The sequence below is a fragment of the Tripterygium wilfordii genome, chromosome 1 (genome assembly GCF_013401445.1).
Source record: "Tripterygium wilfordii isolate XIE 37 chromosome 1, ASM1340144v1, whole genome shotgun sequence".
Classification (NCBI taxonomy): domain Eukaryota; kingdom Viridiplantae; phylum Streptophyta; class Magnoliopsida; order Celastrales; family Celastraceae; genus Tripterygium; species Tripterygium wilfordii.
This window is the reverse complement of record NC_052232.1, coordinates 3,582,563-3,601,958: the sequence shown is the minus strand read 5'-3', so window position 1 is coordinate 3,601,958 and position 19,396 is coordinate 3,582,563. Positions and strand designations below refer to the sequence as shown.

Here is a 19,396-nt window from a genome sequence, read left to right as displayed (position 1 = left end):
ATGTACATATATACCTTTCATATACATAACTATTGCACATATAATAGATCAATTGTTTTAAACCGTCTTGTTTAATTATTTCTTAGGATTTGCACAAATAATAACCATATGAACGCACATTTTTGAAAAAAATATAAAATGAGAACTAATGTCGTTGTTTTCAATAATGCACAAAAAATCATAAATAATCATAGCGTCCAAGAAGCAACACCGTCACCCCTATCAGACTCGCCTACAATCAAGAATTACTGAGAATATGGATCATGAAACAGGGGAGCAGAGTCAGAATCAGGATATAGTTGAACTGAAAGAGCAAATGGCCCTATTAATGAAGAATATGGCCGTTGCTGATGAAAGGAAAGGGAGCAGCTGAAAATTCTGAAACACTAGAGATTCCTGAGAATCATCTGCACCAGGAAATACCAACTTACCCACCCGGGTTTACTCCTATTCGTAATCAGCCTTCGCCTGGGTTGCATCAGCATCAGCATGTTTCCCAATAGGCAACCACTCAGAATCCGACATATATTCATCCAGTTGAGACCCATGCGCATGATAATCCCTTCCCAGTCGATGCTAATGTTGCAGAAGCTGTAACCGCCAGAGTAGTGAATGAGGGAGTTCAGAATGAAGAAAATAACTCAATGGATGCCATTAAAAAGTTGGAAAAGAGATTAAGAGCCATGGAGGGTTTTAATGTTTCAGGGATGCTGAATCCGGCCAATTTGTGCCTTGTGAAGAATCTGAATATTCCGCATGATTTTGTACTACCAAAATTCAGTTTGTTTGATGGCACTGGAGTTCCATTGGATCATCTAACGATGTATTGTCGACGTATGCAACCATATGCAAGCGATGAGAAAGTGTTGATGCATTATTTCCAAGATAGTCTGATTGGGGCAGCTCAAAGGTGGTTTAATACTCTTAATCCCTCATCAGTAGCTTCGTGGGAGGATTTGGCTGAAGTGTTTATGAAGCAATATAAGTACAATGAAGAGAAGATCCCTACCATTTATGATCTGCAGAATACAACAATGAAGAGCGGGGAAAGCTTCAGGGAGTTTGCTCATCGATGGAGGGATTTGGCAGCTCAGATAATTCCACCACTGTCAGAGAAGGATTTGTTGAATGCTTTTATTGATGCTCTCCAGGAACTTTATACTTCCAATTTGGCGGGAGGTGGCCACAATAACCTAGCTGAAATGATACAGGCAGGAGAACGAGTTGAACGATGTATGAAGAGAGGTACTCTACATTATCCCACCCATGATAAATCAGACCCAGCTAAAGCAAGTAGAGGCAAGAAGGCTGAAGTGCATTATGTGAATTTTGATTCAAATCCAGCTGTTTATAGTGTGCCTACTTCAGATTATCGCCCTAGAAGCAATGCCCCAAGGATGTCAAGCCCAGGAGCCTACTATAATCATACCCACACCCAAAATCCTTATCCACCCCGATTCAATGCACCATCACCCAATCAATACTCGCAAAACCCAAACACTTACCAAAACTTCCAAAACCCAAACACTTACCAAAACTTCCAAAACCCAAACACTTACCAAAATTTTCAAAACCCAAACACTTACCAAAACCCTCGTCCAAATTTCCAAAACCAAAGACCCAGAAGACCCGTTGAGCATTTCGATCCTTTGCCCATAACCTATGCTGAATGTTTCACGAAACTTCAAGCGCAAGGAGCAGTGGCTCCTGTTCCGGGACGGGTCCACCAACCTCCATATCCCCATTGGTATGATCCTAATGCCACATGCTTATATCATGGAGGAACACCCGGGCACTCAACTGAAGGTTGTTTACAATTCAAAAGGATAGTCCAGGGGATGATTGAGGCGAAATGGCTGGATCTTAGTGCAATCAATAAACCAAATGTCAACAACAATCCATTGCCTAATCATGAGAAGGAGGGGGTGAATGCCATTGAAGAATTTTGTGCTACAAAAAGATGGGTATCAGAGATTGCAATGCCGTTGGGCCAGTTGTTTCTGGTGTTGAGGAAAGAAGGATTAGTTGAGGAAGTGGCAGTGGATACACCCATTCAACGTGGAATTTTTGATGACATGAAGACTTGTGAGTTCCATAGAGGACAAAGGGGACATGCTATTGAGAATTGTTGTGGTTTTCAGGAGAAGGTACAAGAGTTGATGGATTTGAAGATAATAAAGTTTGAGGTGAAAGGCCAATTAAATGAAGTCAGTGTCATAGGAGGATATTATCAAGGGCCTAGGCCGAATCACGCTCCGCAATTTATCTTGCGGTATTATGTGGAAGATGCGCCACCAGTTGGGCCACTCAAACCAAAGATAGATCCTTTGTACAAGAATGACAAGGCTGTGCCATGGAATTATGAGGTTGAAGGAGAAATGGTAGATAATATTTCTGGTGTTAGTGAAGTTACCCGGAGTGGGAGATGTTACATGAGAAATGAGCCAGAAGGGAATCCGATAGTGGATCTTGAAGCTGAATGTAAAAGAAAAGGGAAAGTAATACCTGAAGTTGAAGGATCTGGTTCTATTCCGGAAGAAGGTCTTTTTGTACGCCCAGAAGAGAAAAAGAAAGTTGTAACTGATGTGGAAGTCCAGGAGTTCCTGAAAATTATTCGGCAGAGTGAGTACATGATAGTGGATCAATTGAAGAAAACTCCTGCAAAAATTTCGATCTTGGAGTTGATAATGAGTTCTGAACCGCATCGACAAGTCTTGATGAGAATGTTAAATCAGGCGTACGTATCAGACAAGATTCCTACAGATTCTTTTAATGGCATTGTGGGAAATGTGTTGGCGTCTCATTTGTTGTCTTTTACTGAGGATGATATTCCGCCTGAAGGGATAGGGCACAACAAAGCTTTGCATATTTCAGCCATGTGTCGTGGAAAGGAATTAGCAAGTATTTTGGTGGATAATGGGTCATCGCTCAATATTTTACCAAAGGAGACTTTTGAAAAGCTGCCGATTGACAGATCTTATTTAAGACCAGTACCGATGGTGGTAAGGGCATTCGACGGAACACGTAGAGAGATTATGGGAGAAATTGAAATACCTTTACAGGTTGCAAGCGTAACTTTCAATGTACCATTTGTGGTAATGGATATCTCACCAACCTACAGTTGCCTGTTGGGACGACCTTGGATTCACACTGCAGGAGCCGTTCCCTCATCATTGCATCAGATGCTCAAGTTTGTTCATGATGGAAGGGTTTATATAGTAAAGGGCCAGTCAGAATGGATGGTTGCTAGTTTGTCTAATAATTATCCTATTGATGCTCCGACAGAAGGGATTGAGAGTTCATTCCAATCTTTTGAAATTGCTAGTGCTAGCTATGTGAAGGAAGGACTTTCTCCCTTAAAGCCACAAGTATCCAAGGTTACGAAGAATGTAGCAAAATTTATGTTGAAAAAGGGGTTTCGCCCGGGAGAAGGACTTGGTAAGAATCGACAAGGAATTAAGAAGCCAGTAGAAATGGTGAAACATCCAGAACGTTGGGGCTTGGGTTATAAGCCAACCAGGATTGACTGGAACCGTGTGCAAGCAGACAAACAGGCGAAGAGGTTTGCTCGTTTGGGAGGAAAGGAATTGGAAGTTGAAAAGAAACCGATTCCCTGGCTTTATGACAGTTTTGTGTATGGAGGGATGCAGAACAAGATAAATTTGGCTGATACTGGGGCAGTTTTTGGAAAACTGTCATTTGGAAACTCGACAGATAAAACTGGGGCAATTTTGGCAAATATATGTGTTCAGTTTGAAGAGTTCCAAGTAGCTGTGGTGGAAGAGGAACAGAGTGCGACTGCTAGACCTTGCTTTGTCATCTCGCGTCCTTCAAATTTCAAATTAGGCAACTGGACCTGTCTGGAGCTCCCAGTATCTCTCAAGAACCTGCAAGAGTAATCCCGAGTGCACTACCATCGTGAGCCCAGCTCACGGCCTTCGTTTGGGTCTTTTGTAATGAGCACGCTTTACTTTGCTTTCAATAAATCTTATAGTATGGCGATTGCAAGTTCAATCTTTGTACATATTCCCTTTTCCATGAAATGAAAGTCTTTTGACAGTCATCCATATTCATGTTTCTTCATTCCCATTTGAGTTTTTGTTCTCCATTCTCAAAACCATTTTTATTCATTTCTTTCACAGGATTGAAAATGATGATAACGAAGATGACGAACTTAATGAACCAGATTTTGATGCACCCATTAGCAATATTGAATCTGACTATGAAATAGAGGAAGAAATTGAGATTTTACCTGAAATGTTAAGACAAGTCAATCAAGAAGAGAAACTAATAAAGCCGCACCAAGAGATAACTGAAGTTGTTAATTTGGGAACTGAAACGGAGAAAAAAGAGGTTAAGGTAGGAGCTGCTTTCGAAGGAGAAAGCAAGAAGAAGTTGATAGATTTATTGCATAATTACCAGGATGTCTTTGCATGGTCTTATCAGGACATGCCCGGTCTTGATACAAGTATTGTTGTTCACAAGTTGCCATTGATTCCAGAATGTACCCCAGTGAAACAAAAGCTAAGGAGATTAAAAGCAGATATGCTTTTGAAGATAAGAGATGAAGTGAAGAAACAGTTCGATGCTGGTTTTTTAGCAGTGGCTAGATACCCTGAATGGGTGGCAAATATTGTACCTGTTCCCAAGAAGGATGGAAAAGTGCGGATGTGTGTCGATTATAGAGATCTCAATCGTGCAAGCCCGAAGGATAATTTTCCACTTCCCCATATTGATGTTTTAGTGGATAATACAGCTAGACATTCAACTTTCTCTTTTATGGATGGATTTTCGGGTTACAATCAGATCAAGATGGCACCAGAGGATCGTGAGAAAACGACTTTTATTACCTTATGGGGAACTTTTTGTTATAAAGTCATGCCGTTTGGTCTGAAGAATGCCGGTGCTACTTATCAACGAGCCATGGTCACTTTGTTTCATGACATGATGCATAGAGAAGTTGAAGTATATGTCGATGATGTGATAACAAAATCCAAAGAAGGTGAAGATCATATTGTGAATCTCCAAAAGTTGTTTGATCGATTAAGGAGGCATCAATTGAAGTTGAACCCAGCTAAGTGCACATTTGGGGCAACCTCGGGGAAGTTGTTAGGTTTCATTGTAAGCAGGAAAGGAATTGAGGTAGATCCTGATAAAGTGAAGGCGATCTTGGAGATGCCACCCCCTCGGACAGAAAAGGAAGTTAGGGGTTTCTTGGGAAGGCTGAATTACATTGCCAGATTCATTTCACAGTTGACGGCTACTTGTGAACCTATCTTTAAATTATTGCGTAAGAGTAACTCTACTGAGTGGAACGAAGATTGTCAGATAGCATTCGAAAAGATCAAACAATACTTGAAAAGTCCTCCAGTGTTGATGCCTCCTGTGGCTGGCAGACCGCTTATCCTCTATTTGACTGTCTCAGATAGTTCGATGGGATGTGTGCTTGGACAACATGATTCATCGGGAAGAATAGAGCATGCCATTTATTACTTAAGCAAGAAGTTTACTAGTTGTGAAGCAAATTATTCGATGTTGGAGAAGACTTGTTGCTCTTTGGTTTGGGCTGCACATCGACTTAGACAGTACATGCTTTATCATACGACGTAGTTGATTTCCAGGATGGATCCTATCAAATACATTTTTGAGAAACCTTCTCTTTCAGGGAGGATAGCTAAATGGCAGATGTTATTATCAGAATATGATATTTTGTATGTCACACAGAAGGCAATCAAAGGGAGCGCGATAGCATATTATTTGGCAGATGGAGCAATTGATGATACTCAGTCTATGGATTTGAAGTTTCCAGATATTGATGTCATGACTGTGTCGATAGAAGAGGGGAATCAGAAGGATTTGGCAAAATGGACTATGTTGTTCGATGGGGCTTCTAATATCATGGGATGTGGAATTGGTGCAGTGTTAATATCACCTGATGAGAATATTATCCCGTTTACAGCTAAGTTGTATTTCGAATGTACTAACAATGTGGCTGAGTATGAAGCATGTACGATGGGAATTCAAGCTGCTATTGATATGGGGATTAGGAGGCTACAGGTCTATGGTGACTCACAGTTGGTGATTAGGCAATTGAATGATGAGTGGGAAACTAAAAATGACAAGCTCATTCCATATTACCAACATATCAAAAAGTTAGTCAAGTTTTTTGATCGGGTTGAGTTTGATCATATCCCCAGGGAAGAAAATCAAATAGCAGATGCTTTGGCAACTTTGGCAGCAATGTTTGATGTAGACCCAAAAGGGGAAGTGCAGCTAATTAAAATTGAGAAACAAGAAGTTCGAGGTTACTGTTCAAATTTGGAGGGAGAGCCTGATGGTAAACCGTGGTATCATGATATCCAACAGTACATTGAAAAGAAAGAATATCCATCAGGGGCATCAGAGAATGATAAGCGCACCATCAGGAGATTGGCGGGATCTTTCTTCTTGAGTGAAAATGTTCTTTATAAAAGGAATGATGGGATAGTTTTCCTGCGTTGTGTTGATATGGCGGAGGCTGAACTAATTATGGAAGAAATTCATGAAGGAATATGTGGGACTCATTCCAGTGGATATGCAATGGCACGGAAGATTATACGTGCAGGGTATTATTGGTTAACCATGGAGAGGGATTGCATAAGTTATGCAAACAGATGCCACAAATGCCAGATTTATGCAGACAGGACACATGTTCCCGTTAATCCATTACATGTGTTGACATCACCATGGCCTTTCTCGATGTGGGGATTAGATGTCATCGGTCCGATTGAGCCGAAGGCTTCTAATGGGCATCGTTTCATTTTGGTTGCTATTGATTATTTTACTAAATGGGTGGAGGCTGCTTCGTATTCTAATGTGACGAGTAGTGTGGTCGTTCGGTTCTTGAGAAAAGAGATTGTTTGTCGATATGGAGTCCCAGAAAGAATTATCACTGATAATGGCACAAATTTCAATAGCAAAATGGTGAAGGATTTTTGTGACCAGTTCAAAATTAGTCACCATAATTCAACTCCATACCGTCCAAAGATGAATGGGGCTGTCGAAGCGGCGAATAAGAATATCAAGAAGATCATCGGGAAGATGACAGAGAATTACAAAGATTGGCATGAAAAGCTCTCTTTTGCTTTATATGGTTATCGAACATCAATACGCACATCTACCGGGGAGACTCCTTTCTCCTTGGTGTATGGTATGGAAGTAGTTTTGCCTATTGAAGTGGAGATTCCATCCCTTCGAGTAGTTCTGGAGGCAGGATTGGAAGAATCAGAATGGACTCGAATGCGATATGAACAGTTGAATTTGATTGAAGAACGAAGATTACGAGCAATTTGTAAAGGGCAATTGTATCAAAGAAGATTGATGAAAGCACATAATAAGAAAGTTCGGCCTCGCAGCTTCAGGGGGGGAGAGTTAGTGTTGAAGATGATTTTGCCACCTCAAAAGGATCACCGAGGGAAGTGGATACCGAATTATGAGGGACCATATGTGGTGAAAAAAGCTTTTGAAGGAGGAGCATTAATTTTGACAAGAATGGATGGAGAAGAATTGCCTAATCCGGTGAATGCAGACGCCATCAAAAAGTATTACCCATAGCAAAAAAAAAAAAAAAAAAAAAAAACTCGCTAGATTGAAAACCCCAAAGGGCGATCTAGGCAAAAATTAGAGTAAAAAGCTCGCTAGATTGAAAACCCGAAAGGGCGGTCTAGGCAAAAATTAGAGCAATAAAAATCCCGCTGGAGTGAAAATCCCTCGTGGGCGCTTCAGGCAAAATTAGGGAAAAAAGAAACGTCTCTACTATAGTGAAAACCCTTCCTGGGAGGTTCAAGTAACGTTGATATCAGAAAGGTGTGGTGAAAGCAACTGAGGGGAATGAGGCAGAGGCCTTTTGAGGATTTGAGATGAATATAAGGAAATACAATGAATGACAGATAGCGAGGCTGTACGAAGGTAAATTGGTTATGATCAAAGATATACGTGATGAATTTGTGGGGAAGAAGCTTCATATGGAAATAGTCAGATTCAATAATTGCAAAGTGGGTGCACACAAAACTGGGGCAGTTTTGTGCGGAATCGGAATTATTTCATTTATATCTTGCAAAGATTTCTGCTATTTCCTTTGTTTCTAACCTTCTGGAATCATATACGTACCTCGTCAGTTTCTCTTGTTATCTATCCATTTTAATAAAATGCTCTGAGGTCATTCATTTCTGAGTTCCTAATTCATTGATTGTTTTCATCAAATTTTTGATTGCTTGCGTAAAATTCTCATATAGAACAAGCATCGCCATGCTATTGAATTTATTTGAAATTGAGTAAAGTAATAAGAGAATTATGACAAGTGCATTAGGATATTGTTCTTCACAAGGACTTGAAAGATTTTGGTGTTCTTGGCTATGAAGGAGCTAAAGGAAATTAAATGACGCTAAAAGGCATGGGGGAGTCGGAGAGATTTTGGTGTTCTTGGCTGTAAAGGAGCTGAAAGAAATTAAATGGCGCTAAAAGGCATGATGGAGCCAAAGAGATTGTGGTGTTCTTAACTCTAGGAGGGCTAAAAGAAATTAAATGGCGTTAAAAGGCATTAGTGGAGGCCAGGGAGATTTTGTTTAGCATTAAAGGTATGTCGGATTTGATGGAAATCAGATAATCGATGGGAAGATCAGACAAAAAGAGAATGAAAGATACAAGAATAAGGGTAACATGGCAGATTGAAGATAGGATGGAATCAAAAGATGCAGTCTTCTCACGAGGGATAATGGCAGGATGATAGGGGTGATGGTGCTGACGACAATTAACCGAAGTCGAATTTTCAAAATGAAAAAAATAAAATACAATTTCTCTTCATACATTCATACACTCATGGATATTTTCTTGCATAAAGTTCACACAAACATTGGCCAAGCCGGGAATGGCCTTGTGATCCCGTGCCCTTTATTTTTCTTGCACAGACATTGGCCAAGCCGGGAATGGCCTTGTGATCCCGTGCCCCTTTATTTTCTCGCACAAACATTGGCCAAGCCGGGAATGGCCTTGTGATCCCGTGCCCTTTATTTTCTTGCACAAACATTGGCCAAGCCGGGAATGGCCTTGTGATCCCGTGCCCTTTATTTTTCTCGCACAGACATTGGCCAAGCCGGGAATGGCTTGGCCAAGCCGGGAATGGCCTTGTGATCCCGTGCCCTTTATTTTTCTCGCACAGACATTGGCCAAGCCGGGAATGGCCTTGTGATCCCGTGCCCTTTATTTTTCTCGCACAGACATTGGCCAAGCCGGGAATGGCCTTGTGATCCCGTGCCCTTTATTTTCCTGCACAGACATTGGCCAAGCCGGGAATGGCCTTGTGATCCCGTGCCCTTTATTTTCCTGCACAGACATTGGCCAAGCCGGGAATGGCCTTGTGATCCCGTGCCCTTTATTTTCCTGCACAGACATTGGCCAAGCCGGGAATGGCCTTGATCCCGTGCCCTTTATTTTCCTGCACAAACATTGGCCAAGCCGGGAATGGCCTCGTGATCCCGTGCCCTTTATTTTTCTGCACCAACATTTGGCCAAGCCGGGAATAGCCTCGTGATCCCGTGCCCTTTATTTTCTGCACCAACATTTGGCCAAGCCGGGAATGGCCTTGTGATCCCATGCCCTTTATTTTTCTTGCACAGACATTGGCCAAGCCGGGAATGGCCTTGTGATCCCGTGCCCCTTTATTTTCTTGCACAAACATTGGCCAAGCCGGGAATGGCCATAGTGATCCCGTGCATTTTAATTCCCATACGAAATTCGGTTGACTACGCCTTTGTTTGCCTTTTATTTCGTAAAAGACATACAAAGGGGGGCAGCTGTAGTAACCGGTTTTCGTCTGGCCAAAAATACAAAAAATAAATAAATAAATAAAAAATATATATATAAGAAAAGGGTTTGGAGGATTTCGGTGGAAAAGAGAAAAAAAGAAAAAAGGGGAGACTTTTGGGGGAAAAGTAGGGGCCATGACATAATTAAAAAAATAAATAAAGAAAAAGCCAAGAAATAAGGAAATGGGGGTCATGAGAGAAAAAAGCCAACAAAAGGAGGAAGACAAGGAGAAAAAGAAAGGAAAGTGGGGGAATAAAGGGAGAAATGTATGGCACAAATTGGGGAAAGAAAAAAAAGGAGACAAAGAGAGAAATGTGGCACAAATTGGGGAAAGAAAAAGAATAAAAGAGAGGAGGCGTGAGAGGAGAAGGAGGCTTTGGTTTTTGGTGAAGCAAAACAAAATAAAACACAATTGGGAGAGAGGAAGTAGCGGCACAAGACAAAGAGAAAGAAGAGAGAAAGCAAAGAGAGGAAAGGGAAAGCGGGAGAGGTAAATATCAGAACAAATTTCTATCATTCTCGGCCTCTTTGTCTTGGTGATAATCTGGTTTTGGTTGCTCTGGGTTTTGTTCTCTGAATGCCATGATTTACTCCCGGTAGTAGCTCTGAATCCTTCGATACATGCAGTAGTATACATCCTTGGTTAATGTCCGTTTGTAATACTTTGTTTGGATGCTTGGGATCCTAGTGTTTGATATACAGTGGCTATTCCATTTCTTTCAGAGATAAATATATGTATATATATGTATAGTGTATGTATATATAGGTGTGCAGTGTGTGTGTACATATATATGCAGTGGGCGTGTGTATATGTGTGCATTGTGTGTGCGTAGATGTGTGTGGGTGTGTGTATATATATATATAGTGCGTGCATATATATATATATATATACAGTGTGTATGTGTGTGTATATATATATATATATATATATTCTGTATCTGTGTTTGTATGTATACATCCCGTTTTGTATATTTGTATAGGTATATTTGAATATATGTGTTTGTATATGTGTGCTTATAATGTATATGGACTTGATTTTATTTGAGTTTCTATGGCATTTGAGCACAATTTTAACCCATTTTTGTGTTTGATGTTGGGTTTGGACTGAGTGGATCACATGGGTCAAGAGGTAACTTAGAGGACTTGGGCCGGGACACATATTTGGAGATTGGATTGGGCTTGAGTAATGGACCGGGCTCTGTGGCCATATTTGTATTTGTATTTTTTTTTATATCTTTTTATTTTTTTATCTCATTTTTATGTATATTCTTGTAAATGTAAGTCATGTAATAGGGTAGTGGAAATAATGAAAGGTAGTGTAAAGTAGTGTAGTTTAGTTTATTGCATATTTAATATGATTAGTATGCATGTTTAGGGGTTTAGTTTTGCCAATCCATCAATTCAATAACCGCATCTCTATCAAATTTTCACATAAACAAATTAATAGATACTACATTAAAGTCAACTAGGACGAGGACTTGATGACATTCAGCTACTGCCTAAACTTTAATTATGTTATCTATTCAAATTAAAGTATTATTTGTATTCACAAACACAATGGTAAGTTAATTTACTAGATACCTAAATTAAAGTTCATTAGGAGGAGGACTTGATGATATTCAGCTCCAGCCTAGGCTTTAATTATGTTATCTTTTCAAATTAAAGTGTCATTTGTATTTCTAAACGTAATGATAAATTAATTTACTAAATACCTAAATTAAAGTTCATTAGGAGGAGGACTTGATGACATTCAGCTCCTGCCTAAACTTTAATTATGTTATCTATTCAAATTAAAGTATTATTTGTATTCACAAACACAATGGTAAGTTAATTTACTAGATACCTAAATTAAAGTTCATTAGGAGGAGGACTTGATGATATTCAGCTCCTGCCTAGGCTTTAATTATGTTATCTTTTCAAATTAAAGTGTCATTTGTATTTCTAAACGTAATGATAAATTAATTTACTAAATACCTAAATTAAAGTTCATTAGGAGGAGGACTTGATGACATTCAGCTCCTGCCTAGGCTTTAATTATGTTATCTTTTCAAAAGTGTCATTTGTATTCCTAAACACAATGATAAATTAATTTATTAGATACCTAAATTAAAGTTCATTAGGAGGAGGACTTGATGACATTCAGCTCCTGCCTAGGCTTTAATTATGTTATCTCTTGAAATTAAACTGTCATTTGTATTCCTAAACACAATGATAAATTAATTTATTAGATACCTAGATTAAAGTTCATTAGGAGGAGGACTTGATGACATTCAGCTCCTGCCTAGGCTTTAATTATGTTATCTCTTCAAATTAAGGTATCATTTGTACTCAAAAAATAATGGTAACTAAATTGAAGTTAATTAGGAGGAGGACTTGATGACATTCAGCTCCTGCCTATGCTTTAATTATGTTATCTTTTTCAAATCAAAATACCATTTATATTGGAGAAATAACTTTTCAAGAAAAAACACATAGATCAATCTAGGTAACCTTTTAGGGAGTTGTGGGGTGCCTAACACCTTCCCCACACTCAATAGACCCCCTTACCTATTCTCTGGTTCGTAGACCATTTTCTAGTGTCCAATTGCACTTAAATCAATTGGTGGCGGCTCTAAATCATTTTCCATCCTTTCATCGCCGGTCCGCGTCGTGACCCCGGTTGCGACAGTGTGCAAGTTGCACAAGTCTATTTATGGGTTGAAACAGGCTCCTCGTGCCTGGTATTTGGCTCTGAGTTCATGTCTGACGGCAATGGGGTTTACTAACTCCAGAGCAGATCCTTCTCTATTCATAAAACATACTTCTCATCATACAATGTATATACTTGTCTATGTAGACGATCTTATACTTACTGCTTCTGATCCAACTCTACTTTGCAGGGTCACTAAGGATCTCGTTGATAAATTCTCTCTTAAAGACCTTGGTGATCTTTCATACTTTCTTGGCGTGGAAGTCCTTCAAACTCCAAATGGTCTTTTTCTCTCCCAACAAAAATATATCAGGGACTTGCTTGAACGTGCCGATATGGCTGGAGCCAAGGCCGTCAACACTCCCTTACCTGTGCCCTTCCGGACAAAATCCACAGATGGACAACCCTTATCTGATCCCACACTCTATCGGCATCTTGTTGGCAGTCTACAATATCTAAATCTCACAAGGCCAGATATCTCTTTCTCCGTCAATAGATTAGCTCAATATATGAGTCAACCTACTGATCTTCACTGGACTCTCCTCAAAAGACTTCTACGCTACATCAAAGGAACTTTCAACCTGGGCATCACCATCAAACCGTCCTCCCCTCTTGCCTTACATGCCTACTCTGATTCCGATTGGGGCGAACATCCTGATGATCACTCTTCCACCACAGCCTACCTCGTTTTCCTCGGATCCTCTCTCATCTCATGGAAATCTCAAAAACAGAGAGCGATCGCGCGCTCCTCCACCGAAGCTGAGTACCGCTCCTTAGCTTCTACTGCTTGTGAAGCTATATGGCTTACACATCTTCTTAAAGAATTGCACTGTCCTCTTCCAACTGTTCCCACACTTTACTGTGATAACCAAGGGGCAACCAGTCTTAGTCTGAATCCCGTTCTCCATTCCAGGATGAAGCATATCGCCGTCGATTTATCTTTTGTCCGCTCCCTCGTCAACAACGGCACCTTAAAAGTTCAGAAAATATCTACCATTGATCAACTGGTTGACCTATTGACAAAATCTCTACTTCGAACCCGGTTTACAAGTCTACGGTCCAAGATTGGTGTGTTAAGAGAACCCACCATCTTGAAGGAGGGTAAAAAGGAGAACCCAGCCCAATCTCAATCAAATTCAAGTCCATTAGTATGAGGCCCATTCAAGCCCGTAATTAGTTTTATACTTTCATGTTTTCAAATGAGTTCCGTGTCTCAACGGATCTCTGTAAAAAGGCTTCTCCCATAATTAGTTTTATACTTTCATGTTTTCAAAAGAGTTCCGTGTCTCAACGGATCTCTGTAAAAAGGCTTCTGGTCTTTCAGTAGTTGTCAGAGAGTAGCCGTTACTCTCTTCTTATCCTTGTATAAATACTTGTATTTCTATCTGTGTAAATTAAGGAAAACAATATCAACAAAATTCTTTTAGTACAAACGCTCGATGCGATGCGTATTGTAAAGTAGTTGACAAGAATCCACAAGCACGCGGATATTGCACCGGTGGTTCGGATGGTTGTACTTGTTTCGTCAAATGCTAGTTTTATATGTGCTTCTCCTAATAATTCAATAAAAAGAGAAAATATATACGTATTTCTCTTCTTTTCTTAGACTTTCTTCTCATAATAATTCAATAAAAGCTAAAGATATGTATTCCTCTTATTTTCTTCTTAATTTATTTAGACTTTACTTAAGTTTTAAAGAATGTGTAATCAAGTACCCACAAACGACGCCTGTTAGGCAACTCAATTGTTGGTGCGATTTTATGCCTAAGCGGCGGTTTATGGGGATGGATAGTAAATTCGTTTGCAATATGTCTGTGCTAGTTCAAATTCAGCTCGGCTCAATAATTCGCTAATCCGCACACATGAAATGATATAATATCTTTATTCTCCAAAAATGCTCCAAAATGCCTTATACGGAAGAGGGAAAAAAAATAATTTGTCCCACCTGCTATTTTTTTGTTTCGCTCTTTTCTTTTTCCTTTTTCAATAAACTATGATCTTGTTGATGATCTAGATTCATATCATGATATGTTGTGACGTCGATGATAGGGTTGGTAAAAAACCAATCTATGCACTACTTGCATGGTACCCGAGTCTTTTAAAACCTGAAAACTGGTCTTATAGGATTTGGAAATAGTTTTGTTTTTTTATTTACAAACCCGTCATGGACTTGGAAATGATTTTGTTTTTTGATACCGAGTTTAAGGTATCCGAACTCTTTGATAAAAAAATGATTTATAGTAATAACATTTTAAATGATTTTTTAAACGATATTGGAATGATTTTTGTATAAGTTACCTTAAATGAAAATAATTTTGGTATTCCCTAGGGGTGTGCATCGGTCGGTCGGTTCGGTTATGGACATATTTTTAACCTAACCAAATTTTTTCGGTTAATTTCATCCATTTAACCGAACCATCATTTTTTAGACGGTTAACCATCGATTCGGTTAACCTAAAATTTCGGTTTGGATTTCGGTCGGTTCGGTTAATTCCAAATATTTTGGGTGAAAGTCAAAGCCCAAAGCCAAAACACAAAAGCCTTATATTTTGGGTCAAAGCCCAAACGTCATTGATTTTTTTAGATCAATGGCCCATAATTATAGTACATAAATATATTTTAATAAATAATAATGACATATTAATAAATAATCTCATCTTTTAATCATTTTATCATTTATCACCTAATCAATAATAAATAATAGCATATCGTACAACATGATCTTTTAATCATTTATTATATATTTATATTATGTGGAATGTGTTACTAATTTAGCATATAATATGATTTATAACATGACTATAGTTATATAGTTAATAGGGTTTAGGGTTTACATTCATAAGGTTTTATAGGGTTTAGGGTTTCCATTTAAAAAAAACAAAAGGTTTAAGGTTTTATAGTGTTAGAGTTTAGGGCTTATATTATTAGAGTATAATTTTATAGGTTTAGTGTTTTATCGGTTAGGGTTTAAGTTTATAACATGACTATAGTTATATAGTTAATAGGGTTTAGGGTTTACATTCATAAGGTTTTATAGGGTTTAGGGTTTCCATTTAAAAAAAAAATAAAAGGTTTAAGGTTTTATAGTGTTAGAGTTTAGGGTTTATATTATTAGAGTATAATTTTATAGGTTTAGTATTTTATCGGTTAGGGTTGAAGTTTATAACATGACTATAGTTATATAGTTATATAGTTAATAGGGTTTAGGGTTTACATTCATAAGGTTTTATAGGAATTAGGGTTCCCATTTAAAAAAAAACAAAAGATTTAAGATTTTATATTATTGGGACCTTTAACCTTAGGATTTAGGGTTTAATGGTTTATAGTATTTGTTTTGTCATATTATTAATTTCATCATCATATTTAATCATGATAAATATAAATATATAATATATTGAAGGTGTTACATTACATGGTAAGTTACTAAGTTGGTACTTGGTAACATGAATTAATACTTATTAATTGATGTATATTATATTTATTTTGAATTTTTTATACAAGTATTAGTAGATTTTTTTAGAAGAATATAAGTATTAAATTATTAATATGTGGAAAATTAATAACATAATTATATATTTATAAGAATAATCATATATATATATATATATACACATATTATTACATATATTATATATTTATATAATATCATATATTTTCGGTTCGGTTCGGTTAATTTGGTTAATTTTTTATGTTAACCGAACCATTAACCGAAAACCGAAATACTAACAAATCTCTAACCGAACCGTCCAATCGGTTAATATTAACCGATAAATTCGGTTAACGGTCGGTCGGTTCGGTTCGGAAATTCGGTTACAACCGAAATTTGCACAGCCCTAGTATTCCCTAATTAGAAGAGTACCCAATCCGTTGTCATCCATATTCGATGATGAACCTCCTGAATACTACAAGAACAAAAGGAGGGCAGGACTTGGCTGCCTGTTAGCACTCCGATGCTCATGTCCATATCTTTTGTGAGTATCCTAGATCATGTCTAGAGTGTGCGGAAGTATGCTAGAATCGTTCTTAGCATAGTCATAGCAAAAAGAAAAAACAAATACAAAAACATCATACAACATAAAGCCCTAGGACCAATTCGGATACAAAATTTTCAACCAGGCACTTTACTATCAAGGTCCAAGCTAGATTCCTTGATCTTCACTTGGGTAATACACAAATGACTTCTCTACTGTCCGAAACATTTCTTTCTTATTCTCAAAGCCTCATTGCACAAGAAAACCAACATACTTCCAAGGATGGTGAATCCCTATCACAGGGCAATCGTTGGTGCAGATATGGGCCGAGTGAACAATAAAGGAGGATGGTTTGAAGAGCCCATGGAATTACAAGAGTATAAAGATCTTCTCACCATTTTGGAAACAACTAACAAAGTCAAATACATTGAAGGATAAAATCTCAGTTGATGCGGTTCTATCCCGTTGATCCAGTCATCATGATCAGCTACCTGATTAATGGAGAAATATTAGCATAAAATTGCCAGCTACGTTATAGGCAAGAGTCAAGCAACAACAATAGGAGAATAATCCTTATTTAAGCTAATCTTTTCTTCTTGTTTGACCAACTTATTTGGATTTGATTAATTATCTTGTATTTGGGAGAGATTCCTTGGAGTGATTCCATTTTCTAGAGAGTGATTCTCATATTTGTGTTCCTAATATCATATTTCCTTTCATTCCATCTCTTGTTATCTACCCTATTCACATCAATCGTAGCAACTAGGGCACGGCTAGGGTTAGCTTTTAATTTTTCTTTCTCTGACTTTTTTGGCTGAGAAATCACTATCTAATATTTCTAAAAAAAAATAGAGTTTTAAAATACCGGTTGGGCTGACCGGTTCAACCGGTTTGACCGTAAACTAAAGGAGACACCAGTATAATTTAATAAAATATCAATGAGATATCAGTCTGGTCAAATATCAGTTCAACCGACAGTTGTCTGGTTTGGAAAAATTCAAAATTGAGAATTTTTCAGTAAAAAATAACGAAATATAAACAAAATAAATAAATAATTAACTAAAAGAGTTAAAGTTGAACCTAATTGAGATTTAAATGGTCATGTTGGACTTGGGCTTTATCATTTATATGGTTAATTATGTTGACTTTCTTATAATGATGTTTGTTAATTTGAGATTGAGTTTGGTAATATTGTGTTTAATTTGAGATTGAGAGTGTTATTATTTGTTTAGTACTTTATTTGGATGGATTTAATTTATAATATTTTTTCAAAGTTTTATAATAATTTACAGGATTTTCATAATTTATTATGAATTATCAAAAATTTTAATTAATTAAATCATACCAGTCGACCCGTCAAACCGGTTGAACCGGTTGTCTGTGGTCCAACCAATATGATTCGAAATCTAATTTTTAAAACAGTGCAAAAAACTACCAAAAACTTGGATAAAATAAGTTATTTATAAGAAGAAAAGCAAGATCTCATGAAGGGATTAGAACTGCTACTCTAATTCGAAGCAGCAGTTCTTGTTGGACTCGACTAAGGCAAAGACAGTACATTCTATAGAGGTTGGCAGTCTCCTTGCTTCTTAATTAAGGCCTTAAGGCCTTACTTAGTTCATGATTGTCCCGGCTTGGCTTCCCTATAAGCGCTAGGAGGAACGGTCTAGTCCATTGATAAAAATGCAATATGAATGAATACCAAAATCATTAATTATCATCATTTAAATTACTTTTTAGGACACACTCCCAACACCTTTTTTATAGTTGAATCAATAATCAAATGTTGCAATTCAGAGCGCATGCCTTATGTAAGTCTGATAATTCTTTTTATAAAGATTGCAGTATCGTCGTTGAGATTGTCATACCTACAATATTTCTATTTCTTTTTTTATTTTCTTTCTCATTTAGCGCACACCGACCAGCTGGTGTCGGTCAGCGATGGCGTAATCGGTCAGTGCTGACCTCTTATGGCCAACCTGCGCCGACCTAGTGTGGTAAGCAACGATTGACCTAGCATGGTCGGTGAGGGCCAACAAGGTGTGGTTGGCCTGCCCGACCTGGCTAGTTTCAACCCCTCCTTTGTTATTTTTTATTTTTACATATATATACATATTTTATTTTATCTTGACTTTAATTTTGTTTCTTTTAAGACTTCTTTTTCCGCGACAACTTCATGGGAAAATTCAGGAATATCTTTTCTACTGTGGGAAAAAAGATCCTTCCAAGTTACTTATGGAATTCCACATTATGTTGAGATTTGGGAGTCGTTTTGTAACAGCCCGACCCACTAAAGCCCAATCTCCCCACCAACCACTGAACTTGGCCCATACCAAGCCCAGCCTGGCAGTTCCCAACCCTCCTGGCCCATACCAGAAAAGATTGGACAATAGTTTAAGGTCTGCAGCATGTTATATTCTGCACCCAAGACCCATCCCTGGCCGATGTGGTATTTCATCCAGAATAGTAACCCCCACACCTCGCCTCATATGACGCAGAGCAGGGCATTACAGTGTTGGTATCGGAGCCGACCTGGTGGGTATGTGGGTTTCGTCCCTCACGTCTAACCGGGGCGCGATGCCCGTGTCTGGCGTGACCCACGGGGACGTGGGCTCCTAAGGGGGGTGGACTGTAATGCCCTGCTCTGCGTCATATGAGGCGAGGTGTGGGGGTTACTATTCTGGATGAAATACCACATCGGCCAGGGATGGGTCTTGGGTGCAGAATATAACATGCTGCAGACCTTAAACTATTGTCCAATCTTTTCTGGTATGGGCCAGGAGGGTTGGGAACTGCCAGGCTGGGCTTGGTATGGGCCAAGTTCAGTGGTTGGTGGGGAGATTGGGCTTTAGTGGGTCGGGCTGTTACAGACAGTTGGTATCGGAGCCGACCT

At 38.5% G+C, this 19,396-nt stretch overlaps 1 pseudogene; it reads left to right on the top strand.

Annotated features, from left to right (window-relative positions):
- Window positions 1-4,668: 4,668 nt before the first annotated feature.
- On the top strand, window positions 4,669-7,581 carry LOC119998845 (annotated as a pseudogene).
- Window positions 7,582-19,396: the final 11,815 nt, after the last annotated feature.